General features: G+C 37.4%; 1 protein-coding gene across 1 annotated transcript in view; it reads right to left on the bottom strand.

The window, feature by feature from the left end:
* The window catches only part of MEI4 (meiotic double-stranded break formation protein 4), a 204,652-nt gene that overhangs the window by 346 nt on the left and 186,096 nt on the right, over nt 1-18,210 (bottom strand). The window lies entirely within an intron of this gene.

Here is an 18,210-nt window from a genome sequence, read left to right as displayed (position 1 = left end):
AGCTCATCTCAGAAAAAGCCAAATAAAGATAGTAAGTTTTCAGACAAAAAGTAAATGCTTGACATATTTAACACTTTCTATCTTCCTATTCCTTTAATTGGGCTGGAAGGAAAACAAAGGAGAACATTTCTTTCAAAAACTTTACAGTTTTGGGCACCTCGGTGGCTCAGCGGGTTAAGCCTCTGCCTTCAGCTCAGGTCATGATCCTAGGGTCCTGGGATCGAGCCCCACATCGGGCTCTCTGCTCAGCAGGGAGCCTGCTTCCTCCTCTCTCTCTGCCTGCTGCTCTGCCTACTTGTGATCTCTGTCAAATAAATGAATAAAATATTTTTAAAAAGAAAAAAACTTTACAGTTTTGGTGAATGACTTTTTTCTCTTGATGGTTTACAAAGCTCAAAATCTTTTCTCTGTATTACTGCTATAATTCATTACTCAGATAAATCTGAGAATACATGACAGTGTCTTGTGTGTTGAATTCAGTGGTGTGATAAAAACTTTCAGTGTATGACACTAATGCCAATGATAACATAAAGATCTTGGGGGCAGAATTTTATCCTACATTTAAGAATGTTTCTTTCTTTCTTTTCTTTTTCTTTTTTCTTTTTTTAAGATCTTATTTATTTGACAGAGAGAGAGAGAAAGAGCAAACAAGAGGGGGAGTGGCAGACAGAGGGACAGGGAGAAGCAGACTCCCCACTGAGCAGGGAACCCAATGTGGGTGATGTGGGACTCGATCCCAGGACCCAGGGATCATCACCTGAGCCGAAGGCAGACATTTAACTGACTGAGACACTTGGGTGCTCTAAGAATACATTATAACTCAGTATACAGTAACTCAGTATAACTCGGTCTTAGAACAGTTACGATCTCTCAGAGGCCAGACAGGCTCTCATTCTGAGTCGACACAAATCAAGGAGGAATAGGATTAGATTGTGTGACATCAACATACATGGTCATGAGGAAAATGTAGATGTGACAGAGAAGTTACTGTTTGGCCCTAGATGACTGAAAGTGAGATGGATCAAAGTGAGAACTAAAAAGTGGACAATGGGAAGCGTAGTATGAGGGGATACAGGAATCAGTTTAAAGATATAAAGTGGCTTTACCATTCGCTTATTAAGACATGTGTTTGGAACAGTCCCCAAATCTATCCACTCTAATAATACATAAATGAAAAGAAATATTCTTTTAGAGCCCAGAGGAATGTATTCTATAATGAGGTGGTCCTATAAATAGTTAGATATATACTTTTTGTTGAAGTATAATTGACATAACATGTTAGCTTCAAGTATCACATAATGTTTTGATACTTACATAAATTGCAAAATGATCACCATAGTAAGACTAGTTAACATCTACCACTATACAATTACCAAATTCTTTTTTGTGTGTGATGAGGACTTTCAAGATGCAGTCTCCTGGCTACTTTAAAATATGCAATATAGTGTTTAGTTAATATAGTTATTAACTATAGTCTCCATGCTGTACATATCCCTAATACTTTAATTCATTTTATAACTGGAAATTTGTACCTTTCCATTAATCCCTTCACCCATTTCAACACTCCCTAACCCCTACCTCAGGCAACTACCAGTCCCTTCTCTATATTCATGAACTTTTTGTTTTTGTTTTTGTTTTGATTTTTTTTGAATATACCATATACAACTGCATTATTTAGTATTTATTTAATTTTTTCTGTCTGGCTTATATCATTTACCATATTGCCCTTAAGGTCCATACCTGTCACAAATGGCAAGATTTCATTCTTGTTTAATGGCTGAATAATAATCCATTGTATGTGTGTGTACGTGCACACATACATATAAATAAGTATGCATTTGTGCATATACACACATACATTTGTATATACATACACTATATTTTCTTCATTCATCCATCAGTGAACATTTAGGTTCTTTCCATGTCTTGGCTATTGTAGATGATGCTGCAGTGAACATGGATAATGCATGTATACGTTTGAATTAGTGTTCTCTTTTTCTTTGGATAAATACCCCAAAGTGGAACTTCTGGTAATTCTATTTTTAATTTTTTGAGGAATCTCTGTAGTGTTTTCCATAATGGCTAAACCACTTTACCTTCCCACTGACAGTGGGAACACTAGGGTTTCCTCTTCACATTCTCACCAATATTTATTATTGCTCTTTTTGATACTAGCATTCTGACAGGTGTGAAGAGATAGCTCACTGTGGTTTTGATTTGCATCTCCCTGGAGATCAGCTATGTTGAGCATCTTTCCATGTACCTGTTAGCCATACATATGTCTTCCTTGGAAAAATGTCTACTCAGATCCTCTGCCCATTTTGTAATTGGTTTGTGCTTTTCCTATTGAGTTGTATAACTTCTTTATATATTTTGGATATTAAGTCTTTATTTGGTATTTGATTGACAAATATTTTCTCCCATTCAATAGGCTGCCTTTTATTTTGTTGATGGTTTCCTTTGTTGTACAGAGGCTTTGTAATTTGATGTAGTGCTAGTTGCTTCTTCTTCTTCTTCTTTTTTTTTTTTTTTTTGGCTTTGTTCTAGGTGTCAAATCCAAAAACTAATTTCCAAGACCATTGTCAAGGAGCTTACTATCTATGTTTTCTTCTTGGAGTTTAATACTTTCAGACCTTAAATTCAAGTCTTTAATCCATTTTTAGTTATTTTTCTGTATGATATTAAATAGTGGTTCAGTTTAATTCTTTGGCATGTGGCCGTCTAGTTTTCCCAACACCATTTATGGAAGAGGCTACTTTTGCCATTGTACATTCTTGGCTCTTTTGACATAATTAATTGACCATATAAGTATGGGCTTATTTTTGGGCTCTCTATTCAGCTCCATTGATCCATGTATATGTTTTTAATGCCTATTCCATACTGTTTTGATTAATATGGCTTTGTAATATAGTTAGAAATCAGGAAGCATGATGCCTCCAGCTTTGTTCTTCTTTCTCAAGATTGCTTTGGCTATTCAGGTTCTTTTTTGTTTTAATACAAATTTTAGGTTGCTTATTCTATTTGATACTTGCTTTTAAAGTGCTTAAAAAAAGAACTATTTCTCCCACTGCCTGTATGTCACTCCTAACAAACTGGACTCCACATTCTTAAGTGAATATACCTAATACTTCTGTGCCTCTTCTTCTGATCTAGAATGGTATTTCTCATCAATCTCTAATTACTAGGACCCTGGTCAGCCTTCAGTGCTATCATAGACACCACATATCTGTTGAGTCTTTCTCAAGCCCCTCAGTTTTATAGACTTGAATTCTACCGTATATCCTGGTTGGTTGTATTTATTTCATTACGCATTTAGATTCTAAACATGTTGAGAGAAGCAAATGTGTTCCTATCACTACAGTTTCTACAATTCCTAAAACAATGTCTGTTTTGCTCATAGTAGATCTCAATATACGTTTGTTGTTTTGAATTGAACAGGAATTACAGTACTGTAAAAAGAACCACTACAGATACATACTGGTTACTATATGAAGGAGAATTGCAGCTACATTTTTCAGTATTAAAAGTACTTTTCAAATACTTACTCCAAACTAAAAAAATTCACAGTATGTGTTTAACCTGATCTTGTCAGCAATACTTAACTACTTGTCGACTTGCTCACTAATGACCATACATACTGCAAATCCTGTATGAGTTAACAGATAATTCTTCCTTGGAACTATGCTATAAACATAGCTGCTTAACCTAGTTAGACATTAGCACAAATTAGGTAGCACTGAAATACAAATTCTGTAGCAGAAGGGCACATTTATTTCATTCACTTTGAAGCTTTAGCTATAGCAGTTTACAGTACTTTATAATGGTAATCTAGGCAGGATTGTTGCAATGATTTTAGAGATTCACCTCTACTGATAGTATTACCTATATATTCCAGTGTTTATCCTACTGGGCTCTTAGACAACATTAGGATTTTGTGAATTGAATGGTTATTCTTTTTGAAATTATTTAGATTACTTTTTACTTAACCTTGGTTTTAATGTATAACATAATTTTATGAATAATTAAAAGTTGTCAAGTGGTGCTTATAGCAGAATAAGGGAATTTTTCCCTTCTGATAAAGGCCATAGCATCCCAGGTAATTTCAGGGCAAGAGTGTGAAGCAGGCAGAGTGTCTTCGTATCTTTCTATTGGCTTTGAGATTCTTTCTTTGGGCATGTTTTGCTCTGCTTCCAGGTGGGCTGGGGTCCATGCTGTAGTGGCCCCAATTCTATGTTTTTTTGGACTTTGCTTTTACTCTTACTGGAATTTATCTGTCTTGAGTTCCACCTCTATCCTAAATGACTCTACCAAATCACTTGACATATTCTTTTGCTCTAAGATATTACCAGTTATAGAACAGTGATATGAAACTGTCTCTTTAGGGACAGTATGCACTTAGCCAACATGCCTTAGCAGCCTTTCACCACGATTGAAACGGCATGTCTGTGGGGGCGGTCTTTCCTGTAGTTCCCAGATTTCATCACACTGGCAGCTGCTGGCTCTGCTTAATCATATGCTCAGGCACTTTCTGAATTAGTGCAGAAGCTGAATAAAAACAAAAATAAATGCTATCAAAGTGATAGTCTACCATATTTGGTGTTATTTTTACACTCTCAGCACCAAACTAGACTGAATCACACCAGTGTTGGAAAATACTCAGGACAGGTAAAACATACCCACCTGGAAAATACTCAAGTGTTTTGCCTGAACATCCTGCCAGGAAGACTGAATGACTCTAGTACATGAATAAGATGGCTGTGTGTATCTGATAAAATGCTATCAGTTTATCTTTCTACCCAGGTCTTTTAGAATTGAAGGGATCTCGAGAGGAAGCTTTTAGAGTCCCATGACTACTTCCTATTACCTAATCCCATTTTTTTAAAAAGATTTTATTTATTTATTTGGCACACAGAGAGAGAAATCACAAGCAGGCAGAGAGGCAGGCAGAGAGAGAGGGGGAAGCAGGCTCCCTGCTGAGCAGAGAGCCCTATGCGGGACTCGATCCCAGGACCCTGAGATCATGACCTGAGCTGAAGGCAGAGGGTTAACCCACTGAGCCACCCAGGCACTCTCTCATCCCATTTTTTTAATAGGGGACCTTTCAAAGAGAAGATACTTTCTTGGTAAAAAAAGAAAAAAAAATCACCAGATACTTTTGCAGAGTATTTTCAGAATTAAAACCTTTCTTAGATTTATTTTTCTATTCCTGATCTGGGCTTAAGAAAGTTAAAGTTTGCAGATTTTTTCCCCCCCAGTGGTGAAAAATATTAATTTTCTTTACATGCTGCTAAATTTCACTTCAAAAGTTAGATTCTGAAGTTAGGCTATAGACACATAGTGGTAGTTTCCTAATTATTATTTTAGTTGGAATTTAGTCAAAGTTAAATTGACGTTTTTGTAGAGACTTATTATCTTTGATGCGAACACTGCTCTTTGTTAATTCCATGTCCATTTCTCTCTCCCTTTTCATCAGAAGGAACCTGGTTTTACTCTGGGTGGCAGTAGATCAACTAAAATTGTCTATTTCCAGTCTCTCTTAGGCTAATTCTGCTCAAAAAGATATAAATATAAGTAACTAGTTGGGCTTCTGAGAAAGCTCTTTAACAGCAAGCAAAGTCTGGTAGAAGGCAGTTTTGTCTTCCCTCTTCACCACTGTTCCTGCTCTGAAATGCTGATGCAATACCTGGAGGTAGAGTAGCCATTTTGTGAGCCTGAGGACGAGGGCCACCCATGGGTCGGTAAAAAGGACCAGACTCTGGAGGCATGGGGCAACTCAATATATCCATGAAGGTGGCTATACCTTCCTGCATTGTGCTTGGTCTGCTTCTTCCATTTTGGTCTTTTAAAATTGGACTCTTGATGGGGCGCCTGGATGGTTCAGTCAGTTGAGTATCTGACTCTTGGTTTTGGCTCAGGTCGTGAGCTCATGGTCATGAGACTGAGCCCCGAGTTAGGCTCCCTGCTCAGTGGGGTGTCCTTTTCTCCCTCTCCCTTGCTCCTCACTTCCCCCTGCTTGTGCTCTCCCTCTCTCTCCCTCATGCTCTCTCCCTCAAATAAGTCTTTAAAAAAATCTTTTAAAAAAAATTGGAACTTTGGGACTTCATCTAGGCAAGATGGGGGCTCTGAAGGTTTCTTTGCCTTGTGAAGGTACTGCCTTCTGTTGGAAGGCAGAGATGCCTAAAAGGGCAGTAACAGAGTCATGTTTCTTGACAGCAGATGATGTAAAAAAGTATACTATACATTTGAGTGTGGCTTGCAGTTGGGATATTTATATTTAAAACCAAAAATATGTAAAGATGTAATAGTTCATTAAATTCAGTGATTTGATCATTTATGCGTGCTAGCCAAAGGCATGCAGTGGTGAAGTCTGACACTTTCAGAAACAAGCATGCTGTTTTGGAAGGAGTGAAGACAGAACACGATGTTTTTCTTATTGCTACCAGCACAAGAGGTGAAGGAGAAAACTGGATCATTACAGGGCAGAAAATGAAGTCAACGAGTATAGGCGAATAACATAAATGTTAAATTAAATGTTCACTGAATATAAATATATCATTGGCTCAGTATCCTCCAGGCCGGAATTTATTAGACAGAACCAATAAGTAAGATACAACTAAAATAAGTAGTCTCTAAAAGAATGAATTAAATATAATACTTTAAAGGAAAAGGTCAGTTGTCACCATGATAATTAAGTGGGAAACTTATCCCTGGGTTTTAATAACTTAGCCTTTTATCTACTAGAAAGCAAAGAAGGCAGTAGATTTCAGTGAAGGAGTTGAGGAGGGTGAAGTGAACCCTCTGTCAACAGTTTCCTAAGCAGCTTGCAGCTTCTGAAGCACAGGGGAAAGCACCAACGGAGCTGATATATAAGCAGGGGCTTAGCTCCCGAGCCAGCACGATCTTGCACATGACCATGGTAGCAACAGCACTTGAGAAAGGAGTAAGAGAACTGTATGCACAATATATAGAATGTATGTTAATTTATTTATTTACTTATTTTTCAAATATTTATGACAGTGAGTAAGAGAGAGAGAGCGCGAGCAGTGGGGAGGCGCAGAGGGAGAGGGAAAGGGAGAAGCAGATTTTCTGCTGAATGCCAAGCCCCAAAGGACTCCAGAATGCTGAGATCCTGGCTGGATCCCAGGACGCCGAGATTGTGACCTCAGCCGAAGCTGGATGCTTAACTGACTGAGCCACCCTGGAGCCCCATATATGTATATTTAAAATCAATGACCTTATGATTGAAATAGGAGCACACATTCATTTAAAAGTATGTTTCTGCAAAAACGATGTTCTGTCCTTTTCTGTTCCCCACAACCTGGGTGCCAGACCATAGTGAAGGTATATAAAGCAAAAGGCTGATCAGAGCAGAGTATAGTTAATTAAGAAAGATTTCCTAGAGATGAATTGTGAGCCAGGGCTCAAAGGGAGTGAGGGACACAGATTGGTGAATCATCTTTTGATCAAACTGCCAGGTAAAGAAGAATAAAAAGGATCCAGTGGGTATTAATCTTTTTGGCTCTATACATATAATGGTATGATTGTCTGCCTAAAACACTGAATCCTGGGGACAGGTTCTAAGGGCTTATGTCTAATTTTAAGGGTAACTTAGATGAAAAGTTCTAAACTATTAAAACTACTAACGTTTGCAATCTTGATATTTTGCCATGTTTCCTATGGGAAATAGTTTGAGTATGCAAGATGTATATGGAGAGCTATGAATGAAAGGAATATACATAACAAAAATTTTTAAATCTGTCATCATGAGCCTTGTTTAAAAATAATGATTTTCTTGGGGTGCCTGGGTGGTTCAGTTAAGCATTTGTCTTTGGCTCAGGTCATGATCCCAGGGTCCTGGGATTGAGCCCCACATCAGTCTCCCTGCTCAGCAGGAAGCCTGCTGCTCCCTCCCCCAGTCCCCCTGCTTGTGTTTCCTCTCTCGCTGTTTGTTTCTCGGTCAAATAAATAACATCTTCAAAAAATGATTTTCTCACTAACCAATTATACCTCCTTTTCTCAATCTGTTTCTTAGGGCTGAAATTATATAAATAAAGTAATAGCAAAATGAACAGACTGGAGAAGAAAACGGCCCACAGTGGGCAATGAGTTTGAACAAGAATCACAAAAAGGAGAAGGATGATTTGTGTTCATTTGACAAAATATCTAGGCTAAGACTCCAAATAAAAACAGATGTGGCAGAGGTCCCTATTGGTTGAGATCTTTGAGAAAATAGAATCTTACTAAGCAAGACTTTCTTTTTTTCTTTTTTTTTTCCCCAAAGGAAGGCCATCAATTGAATACATATTCATTGCTTATTAAACACCAACTCTGCCATTTGCTAGCTGTATGAGCTGGGTAAGTTATTTAACCTCACTAAAATTTTCTCATCTAAACTAACTTTCCCCATCTAAAATTTGGAAATAACCAGGGTAATTCCTCCCTGGGGTTGCTGAGAGAGTAGATAAATTAAATTACATGTTCAAAACCCAGCAAGGATACACATATATATTTACATATTTAAAACACACACATTTTCAAATAAGTATTTTCTATTATCTGTTATTATCACCATCATCATTACTCTTTTTTTTTAGATTTATTTATTTATTTTAGAAAGAGAGTATGAGCAGGAGGGTCAGAGGGAGACAGAGACAGAGAATCTCAAGCAGACTCCATGCTGAGTGTGGGGCCTGACACAGGGCTCAGTCTCATGACCCTGAGATGATGACCTGGCTGAAACCAAGTCAGTTGCTTAACTGACTGTGCCATCCAGGTGCCCCATTATCATTCTGTGTTTACCCAAAGTGAAAAATATACAGTCTCTCTCTATAAGGTAATTTGCACCTGGAGGAAGGCTCCTGCTATTAAGTACTGTATTGTGGTCAATTTTTAGAAGCATTTCAAGCTTACTTCAAATTTTCAGTTGAGCTGTGTAAAGAATCTAAGGTTGTATCTTCATCTGCTTTCCTCTACCAAGGAAGTCTGTCATAGATAAAAGAAGCAGAGCATTCTTTTTTGCATAGAAGGGTGATGCTGAAGAACCAAAATGTGAGATACGTGCTTTAAAGCCGTTCCGATATTAGAAGGCCCTGAAGATGGGTATCATTATGGGTTGAATGCAGTCTTCTGTGATATGAACAACTGTAAAATGGTCCATCAGCCCAGTCCCTACCTCTGACTCCTTAACAAGACATGATAAACAGCCAGCTTGACTATCTTTTCTAAAAAATGTTATATTTTCCAGTTATCTGACTGGTGTGATCAACTTGTTCAAGTCTATCCTGGAGGCAAGTTGGTAAAAATGAGTTTCTGATTCCTAATAATTTGCCCTTCTTGTGACTAACCCCATAATGTCATAGATTAAATTCCAAGTACTTAAAAATTTTATATCTGAACTTTTCTCTGGGGAAATATCCTTTGCTTTGACTCTTATTTATCACTTTCTTGGTCATCAGAATAAGCAGACTGGTGGATAGGATAAGGTCATTTCCACGTAGATGCTTCTTATCAGATCTGCTCACATAAATAGAGAATTCCTCATACCCAGACATGGCACTTTTCTGTTCTAACAGATTTCTGGAGTCAACTTTAGACAGCTTTACACTGAATATTCATTCCTTTCTCAGGATCTGTACCCTTCATTATGAGATCATCAATCTCACTCACAGGACATTTTTTTTTACCACTTTATACCCTAATATGAAACTTAATCTAAGGCTAGAAATCCCTTTCAAGTACATTTGAGAAGCAAATAGATCATTCACTAGTTTGGACTTCTATCACAGTCGTTCTTGGCAAAGCAGTAAAAACTAGATAATTTGGTTATTAATATAAGAGTCTGTTAAGTGAAAGAACAGGGTTCAGAGACTGGAATAAAAGCAGCTAAATTCCTTAAGGACTATTCATCTGGGAGTACTTAGCACTTTACAGTTTTGTTTCTGCTTGCTTAGCACGCGTCCCTCTTGACTGTCAGTCTTTCTGCACGCATTGGGTACTCTCATGTGGCACACCCTGTGGTAAGTGCTGGGAATACAGAGCTGAATAGGACACGATCCCTACCTCTATAAGAATTCCTAGCATGCTTCTAGGGAGACAAAGGAGTAAATAAATAATGGCAATGCAGAGTGCATGCTGTGAAGGTGAGAAAAGAACTCTGAAGAGAACAGAGTCATGTGGTGTGAGAGGATGCTAAATATCAGGAAATGAAATTTAGTCATGAATGGGGATATTGCAGGCTCATTTCCTCCTGGGGGGTATGGCGGGATTCTTTCAGAAAGATGACTTGAAAGTTATCAACATAGGTAAAACACCTGTCTGGCTACTACCACAGGGGCCTCTGTCTCTGGCTGGTGAATATGCACTGAGGTGAGGGCAGAGAGCTTCGAGTGGTGTGGGGAAAGATGTCACCAATCTCTACAGAATCCCCACACCTCCGCCTTCTCTGAGGCAGTGGCACCAGACTGGTGTGCACAGTCTAGGGTCTAATCAATTCTGTATGTTAACACAGTCTAACAGAATGTGTTTGATTCCTTGAAGTCTGCTGCTGCTTAAATGGTTTATACTTACCTTCCTGAAGGAGATCATGATACACAAAAGGAGTATTCTTGGGAGAGAAAATGCACTGTTTCACCAAGTTAAGCCATTTCCATCATGTCATTAAGACAGAGCTTGAGAAAAAGAACTCAGAAGTAGTGAAATATCTGATACATATTGAAAACAGATCCAGATGGCCATTACTGATGGAAAACAAGTGTCCAAATAGCCAGTGGGGTAAAATCAACACAAAATATTCTTCTTCGGGATTCTAAATAAAGATGATCTAAGACAGCCTCAAAACCTGCCCAACTAGGCAGATGGCAGGAGCCAGATTTGTCAGAGTAGGCATCAGTGACTGCCCAGCCAGGCAAAAGCCAGAGGCTAAAATAATTTCCTAGAGGCTGCGTATCTAAGCTTTGATAAATTTGCCAAAGTAAGCAAATGTCTCTGTGTGTGTGTGTGTGTGTGTGAAGGTTTATATATTTAACAGCACTGGATCCAAAGCCCGAGATCAATGATGACAACAGGAAGGGCTCCCAGTGACCAGATCCTTTGCAATAATTTTGTTTGGAAACTGAAAGCCAAATCTGGTTGGCCCAGATAAGCTACTAATTATCTCCCAAGGACCAACTGAATAGGCCTGGAATCACAAAACTTTGTCCCTTTTTTTTCCTATTTCCAATTTCTTATAACCACTAATTCAGTGAAATCAGTTTTTCAGAGCTCGATAAACTACACAACACACGGGGAAGTTTGAAAACACAATGGAGTAGGGACACCTGGGTGGCTCAGTTGGTTAAGCAGCTAGCTGCCTTCGGCTCAGGTCATGATCCCAGCGTCCTGGGATGGAGTCCCACATCAGGCTCCTTGCTCGGAGGGGAGCCTGCTTCTCCCTCTGCCTCTGCCTGCCACTCTGTCTGCCTGTGCTCGCTCTCTCTCCCTCTCTCTCTCTGACAAATAAATAAAATCTTAAAAAAAAAAATAAAGAAAACACAATGGAGTAAAAACTCTGATCTTATAAACATTTTGTATTATTGTTGTAGGTGAGACTGAGATGAGAGCCAGGTACATGATACATACTTGCTCTCCTTTTAAAAATCAACCAACCACTATTTCTCCTTTTTAAAAAATAAGGCTTTTTGAGATATAATTGATGTTGGGCTGGCAGGAAGGGCTACCAAAGATGGCGAAAGTTCCCACCACAAGACCTGAGCTCGGACAGGAGAACAAAGGCCCAAGCAGGAATCTGAGACCCCCGCCCCAGGCTCCTGTGGACCAATGGGATCCCCATGAGCGGCGGGATATCCAAATAAGGGAAACTTGCCAAAAGACCCCTGAGCTTTCCCCAAGACCCCTTAAAAGCCCCCTCCTCCCTGCCTTGGGCGCGACTTCCACCACTCTGCTTTCCAGAGTGGCGGAACCTCGCCCGAGGGTGCCCACCTCCTCCCGGCGCAACTTTCCTGGCTTCCCTGCTCCTGAGCCCTGAAACTTCGCCGGAGAGCGTTTTTAATAAATCTTGCCTTGCACCCACTTTGCCTGGTGTTGTGTTTATCTCGCCGGAATAAACTTTACAATTGACCCCTCTTAAGAGTTTAGTTTTATGAATCTGATAAGTTACTTTTAAGAACAGAGAAATGTCAAAATAGATATAATTTCTGAATAAAGAAACTGCAGTCATGCTGCAACCATGTGATATTGTTTAATGACATTTTAAATGTTACCTTTATCTAGATGATTTTTAAATTAAAACACAATACAACATTTAGTTGTTCTCACAACTAAATGAAGTACTTCTTCAAACTTAACTATAATTTTGTTATCTGAAAGTACTCTAGAGAAATTTTTAAAAGACCAGATCTATTTGTAATGCAGAAAGTTTAGAGGAAGGAAGTAGATTTACAACTATGAGATTGCTTTTCTGGTTTAACTATTTTCATTATCTTCACAATGAGATGCTGCTAGAGAAATTTATCTGTCACAAAAATGCTAAGTGACCCTAGAGAAAGCTTTCTAAGGTGCTGGTGGCAGTCACTACCTGATGAGAAATGGGGGGGGGGGGAGGAAAAAAGGAGGGGGAGGGAGTACAGAACCAGAGAAATGAGGGTTCCCTTAGCTCTCTGTTCAAATAACATGTCCTCAGTAGCTACTGCCAGCCACAGGTTGAGATGGAAATTACACAACATGACAGAAGTATGGCTTCGTATCCTTTAGTGATCACAATTTCAGATGGAGTTAAATATGTGCACAATCACAATATAATGTGATATATATCATAAATGCAATATAAATCATAAGACAGTATTGTCCACAGTGTTATAGTGGCATTGCTGCTAAGTGGATTACAGTAAAAAAACAAAAACAAAAACACAAACAGAAAAACAAAACCCAAAAAACCATGAAGAATGCACTCAGCAAATAATCTCAGTGGAAAAGTCTAAATGGTACTCTTTTGGAAAATTAAACTAGCAATGGCTTACAAGGGAAATGAAGTACATGTTGGGAAATTCACATGGTAACTTAAATGCAGCGGAAACAAAACAAGTAGCAGAACAATTTAGTATGCATATACTAGTATGCATATATGGGTGTCAAAAGTGTTTGTCTTTTTCAGACACATATTACAAAATTACAATCAAGTATTCTGGAGAGAAACTTGCATTTATAAGACATCAGTTAGTTTACTTAATCAATAGTGTATGGACATGGATATATGCTTTGTAAGCAATTTTCAGAAAAAAATAATGTACCCAATAAGTTACTAACATTGGTTAATTTCAAAAATGCTTAAACAACAATGACAGCATTTTAAATGTAATTATATTTGTTTCTTAATCTGAGTCTGAAATTCCAATAAATTTTGCCTTTTTTGGAAACTATGTTAAGAGTGATCTATTCTTTATTGAAATTCAATCTTAAATATGCTATCTGAATAGGATATTAAAGTTTTAAGTAAGATGATATATTTACTAATACAACAAAAACCCTCCAAATACTTGAAGTGGCTTCAGTAAGAAAAAAAAAACAACAACGAATACTTTATTCAGAAGCTTTTTAGTACTCTAATTGTAATGTTTTGTGTGTAAGGGAATATAGTATTTGCTTGTAAAATGTTCCACTTTTTGGGAATAAAGCCGCACTTGCCTGGATGTCCAATTTCCAAATGTCAAACATCCTGGAATTTGCAGCCCCTGAGTCAGTAAAGCAGCTACCAGGAAACTATTCCTGGTAGACCGTGCATGTGAGGGAGGGCCACTGCATCCTCACTTGTATTCTTCAACTCATATCATGAGCTAATTCTGAAAGTAATAAGGGCAGAGCAGGAAATGCTGCCACAGGAAATTGAAAGAAGCAAGAATTGATAGCAAAGGAGAAAATAGAAAAAACTATAAAACTCAGATAATTTCTGGATCTTTTCAAATGGGAAAAGAGCTCAATATGCGTGAATGGAATGTGTTGCCAAGGATATAACAGTACAATTTAAAAACAGATGATGATTCTGGAAAATGCTTAAGTGAAGCCTGATTTGCTCTATTTAACAAGTAGTCAAAATATACCATAGAGTCCCATTAAAATGTTAAAATAAATTTTTTTATTATTTTTTTTTTGTTATGTTAGTCACCATACAGTACATCATTAGTTTTTGATGTAATGTTCCAAGATTCATTGTTTACGTATAATAAACAGTGCTCCATGCAATATATACCTTAAAATGTTAAAAAAAATTTAAGAAGTATCTAATTTGTGGAAAATATTCTTATGCAGAAATTTTCCTAATGATTTTAGATGATGTGACATATCACCCAATAACATTACCTATTTGACCTTAAATAATATGTTTCTGGGGATTATCCACAGAAAATTAGTACAAAACTGTTACTCTTAGCAAGTATACTAGAAAGTTTACTGGTATTATCCTTTCAAAGATACAGTTTTTAAAAACCTCACTTAGAGAAAAAGAGTATCCAAATTATATATACAACTATTTAAGGAAAATGTGTGTGTATACACATACACACATGCATAAATATATTTATGTGGATATACAATTGCATGTAATTAATGTGGACATACTTAATTTTAATGATCCATCAAAGTATATATCTTGGAAACAATAACATTTTATAAATATAGTTTTGAAACAATTTATGGGAAAACCTGCATAGGTTTTGGCTTTCATAAAAAAAGGAAATTATTTTTCATAAAAATGTAGTATAACAATTTAGTAAGGGTGGATTGTATATAGAAGAGAAAACTTCAACATCCTTGGAATTTCCTTAGTGATAGAGGAGTGCCTTTTTATTCAGAGTGGGCTTGTGGCTCACACTTAACATTATGCTAACAAGACGAGTAAACACAGGGGCTATCACCTGAAACACCAACCATGTCTTTAGAGAATTGGGGCATTAAGCCACCCCCTCCAGGGAAGGGCAGGGATGGAGACTGAGCTCAGTCCTGAGTGTAAGGAGTCAATCATTTCTACATAATGGTTCTCCAGTAAAAACTCTGGAAAATGCTGCTAGGTGGATCTTCCTTGTTGTTGAGCACACTGATAGCCAAAAGGGCGCTGCACCTGGATTCCATGAAAAGAGAGCCCATAAGCTCTGTGTTTAGGGTTCTCTTAGACCTTGTGCTATGGATCTCTATGTATGACTGACCTGATTTGTATCCTTTCTAAGAAGGACAGAAATTTCCCAAGTTCTGAGTTATTCTAATAAATTATCAACCTAAAGAAGGTAGGAGGAATTCCCCCACATTTGTAGCAAGTTGGTCAAAAGTGCAGATAGCCTGGAGACCCATGAACTTGGGGCTAGCATCTGAAGTGAAGGCAGTCTTGATGGGGACTATACTGTTAATTCATGGGGTTTGTAGTAATTCTAGGTAATCAGCACCATAATTAAGATGAATTGGAATAGTGTGTCTTGAAGTTAAGGCAAATTATGTGAAGGTATGCAGGTGATCTTAGGAAGTCACAAAAACATAAAAATAAATTTCATAAGATTGTCCCCTCATATTTCATACTTTTACAAATTGAAGTATAACTCTCATACAACATTTTTGTTCCAGGTATACATGATACAATTTATATTTCTGTGAAAAATCACAGTAAGTATAATTCACATCCATCACCATATACAGTTACAATATTTTTCCTGTGATGAGAGCTTCCAAGATTTGCTCTCTTAACCACTTTAAAATAGGAAATATGGTATTAACTATGGCCAACATGCTGTACGTTACATCCCCATGGCTTACTTATTTTATAACTGGAAGTTTGTACCTTTGGATCCCATTTTCCCATTTTACCAACTACCACCTCATGCCTCTGTCAAGCACTTATTTGTCCTCCATGAGGTTATTTTTTGTTTTTTAAATTCCACATATAAGTGAGATCATATGGTATTAGTCTTTCTTTGTCTGAAATACGTGGTTTACCATAATGCCCTTAAGGGACACTTTTTATTGCAAATGGTAAGATTTCTTTTTTGGCTGAATAGTATTCCATTTTCTATATCTATATAGATATACCTATACATTTATAGATATGTCTATGTATCATATTTTCTTTTATTCATTTATCCATTGGTGGACACCTAGGTTGTTTCCATACCTTGGCTATTGTAAATAATTCTGCAATGAACATAAGCTGCATATATCTTCTCAAATTAATGTTCTCGTTTTCTCTAAATGCCCAGAAGTAGAATTGCTGGGTCAGATGGTAATTCTACAATGTATCTCAGCCTGAACCAGATTCCCTTTTCTCCACATTCTTGCTAACACTAGTTACTGTTGTCTTTTGATAATAGCCATTCCATAGGTGTGAAGAGATTATCTCATTGAGCTTTTGTTTTGTATTTCCCTGATGATGAGTGATATTGAGCATCTTCTGCACATATAGGTTATGTGTCTATTTTCTTTGGAAAAACATCTATCCAGATACTCTGCCCATTTTTTAAAAATTTCTTTTCAGCATAACAGAATTCATTGTTTTTGCATCACACACTCCATGCAATACGTGCCCTCCTTAATACCCACCACCTGGCTCCCCCAACCACCCACCCCGCCCCTTCAAAACCCTCAGATTGTTTTTCAGAGTCCATAGTCTCTCATGGTTCACCTCCCCTTCCAATTTCCCTCAACTCTCCCATTTTTAACTGGACTATTTGGGGGATTTTGCTATTAGTTATATGGGTTCCTTATATATTTTGGACATTAACCCTTTATCAGGTATATGTTTTGCAAATATCTTATCCATTCACTAGGTGGCCTTTTCAGTTTGTTGATGGTTTCCTTTGCTGCGCAGAGGTTTTTTAGTTTTAGGTAGTCCCACTTTATTTTTGCTTTTGTTGCTTTTGTTTTAGGTGTCAGATTAAAAAAATAATAGTTGGGGCACCTGGGTGGCTCAGTGGGTTAAGCCCCTGCCTTCGGCTCAGGTCATGATCTCAGGGTCCTGGGGTCGAGTCCCGCATCGGGCTCTCTGCTCAGCAGGGAGCCTGCTTCCCTCTCTCTCTCTCTGCCTGCCCCTCCGTCTACTTGTGATTTCTCTCTATCAAATAAATAAATAAAATCTTTAAAAAAAATAATAATAGTTAAGAGCATGTCAGGGAGTTTTCTGCATATTTTTTCTTCTAAGTGTTCTATGGTTCAGGTCTGAAGTTCAAGTTTTTAATCCCTATTTTTTTGTATATGGTGTAAAAATAGTGGTCCAGTTTCATTCTTCTGCCTATAGCTGTCCAGTTTTCTCAAAGTGCTTACTGACGAGACTATCCTTTTCCCATTGAATATTCTTCACCCCTTTGTCATAAACAAAATAAGTTAGTCAGAGAGAGACAAATACCATATGATTTCTCTCAGATTTGGAATTTAATAAACAAGACAAATGAACAAAGGAAAAAAAAAAGAGAGTGAGAGAAAGACAAACCAGAAATAGACTCTTAACTGTAGAGAACAAACTGATGGTTACCAGTAGAGGTGGGAGGCGGGTTGAGTGAAATAGGGGATGGGGATTAAAGAGTACACTATCATGATGAGCACTGTGTCATGTACAGAATTGTTGAATCACTATATTACTAAAAGAAAAGAAAAGTAAAAAAGAGGAAAAAAATGAGTCTGGAAGAGTTCCCTCCTCTTCAATATCTTGGAAGAGTTTGAGAAGGATTGGTATTAATTATTCCTTGAAAATTTTGTAGAAATCACCAGTGAAGCTATTTAATCCTGAACTTTTATTTGTTGAAGGTTTTAATTACTGATTCAATCCTCTAACTAGTAATTGGTCTTTTCAGATTTTTCTGTTTCTTTGTGATTCAGTCTTAAAACAAGATTGTATGTTTCTAGAAATTTATCCATCTCTTCTAGATTGTCCAGTTTGTTGCCGTGTAATTATTCACAGTAGTCTCTTACTATCCTCTGTATTCCTTTAGCATCAGGTGTGTAATTTCTCTTTCATTTCCAATATGATTTATTTGAAAGCTCTCTCTTTTTTCTTGGTGAGTCTAGATAAAAATTTGTCAATTTGCTTTTCTTTTCAAAGAATCAGCTCTTAGTTTCATTGATCTTTTCTGTTGTTTTATTTTGTCTCTAGTTCATTTATTTTCCTTTCTTATCTTTGTTATTTCTTTTATTTTACTAACTCTGGGCTTCGTTCTTCTTTTTCTAGCTTTTTTAGTTATAAAGTTA

The sequence above is a fragment of the Mustela nigripes genome, chromosome 5 (assembly GCF_022355385.1).
Source record: "Mustela nigripes isolate SB6536 chromosome 5, MUSNIG.SB6536, whole genome shotgun sequence".
NCBI lineage: Eukaryota > Metazoa > Chordata > Mammalia > Carnivora > Mustelidae > Mustela > Mustela nigripes.
Note: the sequence above shows the minus strand (reverse complement) of the source record. Positions and strands in the feature narration are given on the sequence as shown.